Source organism: Octopus bimaculoides, chromosome 5 (assembly GCF_001194135.2).
Source record: "Octopus bimaculoides isolate UCB-OBI-ISO-001 chromosome 5, ASM119413v2, whole genome shotgun sequence".
In the NCBI taxonomy this organism is placed as follows: domain Eukaryota; kingdom Metazoa; phylum Mollusca; class Cephalopoda; order Octopoda; family Octopodidae; genus Octopus; species Octopus bimaculoides.
Genome location: NC_068985.1, coordinates 127,394,949 through 127,398,393, shown reverse-complemented (window position 1 = coordinate 127,398,393; position 3,445 = coordinate 127,394,949). Strand labels below are relative to the sequence as shown.

The window sequence follows — 3,445 nt, the reverse complement described above, 5'->3', positions numbered from 1 at the left end:
TATATATATATATATATATATATATATATATGTTCACTATGTAAGGTGGATGGTGTTAGGAAGGGCATCCAGCCATGAAAACCATGTCAAAACAAACAGTGAAGCCTGGTGCAGTCTTCTGGCTTGCTGGCTCTTGTCAAACCATCCAACCCATGCCAGCATGGAAAATAGACATTAAATGATGATGATGATATCAGTGAAAAATAAAAATTAAATGAAAAGACAGAAAAAACTTGATAAATAATTACCAAAAAACAAAACCTGGACTTAAAATGCTGTCTAAACATTAACAGGCGAGAATGGGTACTTGTAGATGTTAATTTACCATATTGTGTGTGTGTGTATGTGTGTTATACACCACCCCACACAAAAAACTTTAACTATTCTGGGAGAAAATGATTTAAAAAATGTAATGGAATTTTCTAAGTCAACTATATCCAAGTTTAAAATATCTCACCACATCTTTCTTTCATACATACCAAACTTCTATTATAGGACACACCGCAAGAGAAATAACAAAACATATCATGCACATTATCATTTTCCCTTACGCTCTCTCAGACAACATTTAAAGGTTTGTTAATCAGATTTCAAGTCATCTTTGATATACAGGATTGTTTACATAATGACTTTTCCAAGTCCATGTGAAGATTTGAGGACAGCCTTACAAATTTATGCAAATGAAATATGATGTCCTGACTACTTGCATAAATGGACTATTTCTTTCCCATTGAATTTATTTGTCACAAAAGACTAGACTCTTTTCAGTTCAAGTATATTTGTCTGCAACTTGTCAATTCCACCAACTGTAAGGCATGACACAATGAAAAAAAAAAGACAAAAAAGTAAAATGCAAATAAACAAAACTAAAAAACACCAACATATGATGTTTAAGGAATGAGTTTATTCTAATTTAAAATTGTTAGAAGCATTAAGACTCACCTATTAATGTTTTGCCAAGTGAGTAAAGTGAAGAATAATGTCCAAGAAAATAGCTCTAATCATTACAATTTCACTGTTAAATTTCAAGTAGCATTAGATTCCATATACCAACTTCGAAAAAGTGAATACTTTCACAAAGCCCAAGAATACATAAGATTGTGCTAAACTTCATTTGCCATAGTGTAAAATAAATAAAACAAAGCCTTTAAGATAAAGCAACAGACTATTCAAAATTCTGGTAGCTATTTTATATAGCTTGAGTGAACTGAGAGATGGCCATATAAAGTGTCCTGCTTAGAGACATAACAAAATGCCTCCTTTGAAAGGATATTACTCCCAAAATATGAGCTGGTCATCTAATTATTTATCTATTCAGCCATTTCACACATAACACTTACATTAATGCCATTGTTTGAAAATAGAAATTTTTAGGTAACATTAATTATTGACATAGGCATATGTGTAGAGATCTCAAGAGAAGAAAAGAGATTTTAACCCTTTAGCATTTAAACTGGCCATATTTGGCCCAAATATTCTTCCTGATTTATGTTTAAACTGGGCAGATTCAGCCTCTCACACTTGTTCTGCAATGTGGTTCTAAAGAAAGCAATCACATCTCCGAAATCTCAAAGCTATAAGATAATATATGATTAGTTTTAAAAAATGTTAATAAATAAGCATTACATTTGACAGAGTAATCTGAGCGCTAAAGGATTAATACGCATTTCAAAATGCATCAAATCTGAACACTGATGACCCTCCACCAGCCACCATAAAGTGTGATCTTACAGAATATGAAAATAGACAAAAATGATAATATCAGTAGTTATTTCAGCACCAATCACCTATTGTTTTCCTTTTCCTATTTCATCAAAGTCTGAACATATATTTATTCCAAAACCCTGGTTTATTTATTCTTTAACCCTTAAGAATTTAATCTGGCCATATCCAGCCCAAATATTCTACCTGTTTTATGTTCAAACTAGACAGATCTGACCTCTTGCACCTACCCTACAATGTCATTCTTAAAGCCAGAACAAAATGCATTGTGAATAGATAAGCATTACATTTCACAGAGTAATCTGAATGCTAACAGGTTAATCTAAAACTTGTCTGATGAGAAACTTCAGTGATAGACTTGATCCTGTGCCTGGTTTAACATCAACACCTGGTGACTGAGTGCCTCAAGTGGAGTCCATTCTGTTGCAAGCATATGAACTAAGTCTCTTGTCTGAAGACCACTTCCTCCTCTCAGTACATAAAGGCCATGAAAAAAACCCTCATAGGCATTATCATTTCTCCTCTTACTTTGCCATTAAAAATATAAATACAAGTAAAAAAGGAGCACAACTGAAATGTCTATAATCCAGCCTGGAGGGAACATATACATACATCCATCTTTTCTTCAACCTGGGATGACATGAATAAAGACAGAAACCCTGTGGAAACAAGAAACTGAGTAGGGAAGCTTAAAGCTAAGATCATCTGTTTTCTTTATCACTTGACACCTTATATTTTCAGATCAAGAGAGGAATACTCATCCAAAATTTGGACATTTGAATTCTACTAGGAGAATATGTTCTTGGCTGTGAATAATGTGAATTATTTTAAAACAAGACCATATTTGGTGTTAAAGACCTGACTGTGTCAATAGAGTACATGCAAGTTTCTAAAAACTGCTAAAAACCAAAATAAAGAAGACAGCAGTTAAGAACAAAACCAAAGCAACTAATACTATGCAGGTCTTTTATCATCATCATCACCTTTACACCTACTTTTCTTTGTTGGCATGGGTTAGATGGGACATTTTAAAGTAGTGTTTTATGGCTGGATACTCTTTTGCCCCCTCCCCACTGAGGAAAATAAATTCAAACATTTTGATTCCTTTTTTTATATGTGATGCTTATAAATTTTCAATTATAGGCACAGTTAAGTGATTTCAGAGTCAGTTCCACCACATAGCACCTGGGTTAAGTGTCTGTTATTATAATCATGGTTTGACCAATGCCTTGTGATTGACTTTTGTAGATAGAAACTGCAAGAACCTGTCATACATGTGTGTGTATGTGCGCATGCGCTCATATCTTACGTGCATGAATGTCGATGTTCTTTGTTGGTATCATCCCCAGTTACTCTGTGCAGACCTCTTGAACAAGAATTTCCTTACTTGAAAAATAAGTAATGGCTGGTGAGAGGAAGAGCATTTGGTAATGCAATCCTACCTCAATTTTTCATCTAACCCATGCTAGCATGGAAAATGTACATTAAACAAGACTTAGATAATTTTCACTCTATACTAATAGACTTGCTTTTGCTAGTATTGATATATTACATTTATATGTAGATGATATGAAAAGTTGAAACAGAAAAGTACAGGACTGTAGCAATGTTCCTGGGCAAATTGTATCAGTTTGATATATCCTGAAGTAATTGTTAATTCAAAGGGAAGATATATATATATGTGTGTGTATATGTATATATATATATATATATATATATATAT

General features: G+C 33.1%; 1 protein-coding gene across 1 annotated transcript in view; it reads right to left on the bottom strand.

Moving 5' to 3' along the window:
- LOC106871243 (cell division cycle and apoptosis regulator protein 1) overlaps nt 1–3,445 on the bottom strand; it is a 59,355-nt gene that overhangs the window by 26,246 nt on the left and 29,664 nt on the right. The gene's annotated exons all lie outside the window — the stretch shown is intronic.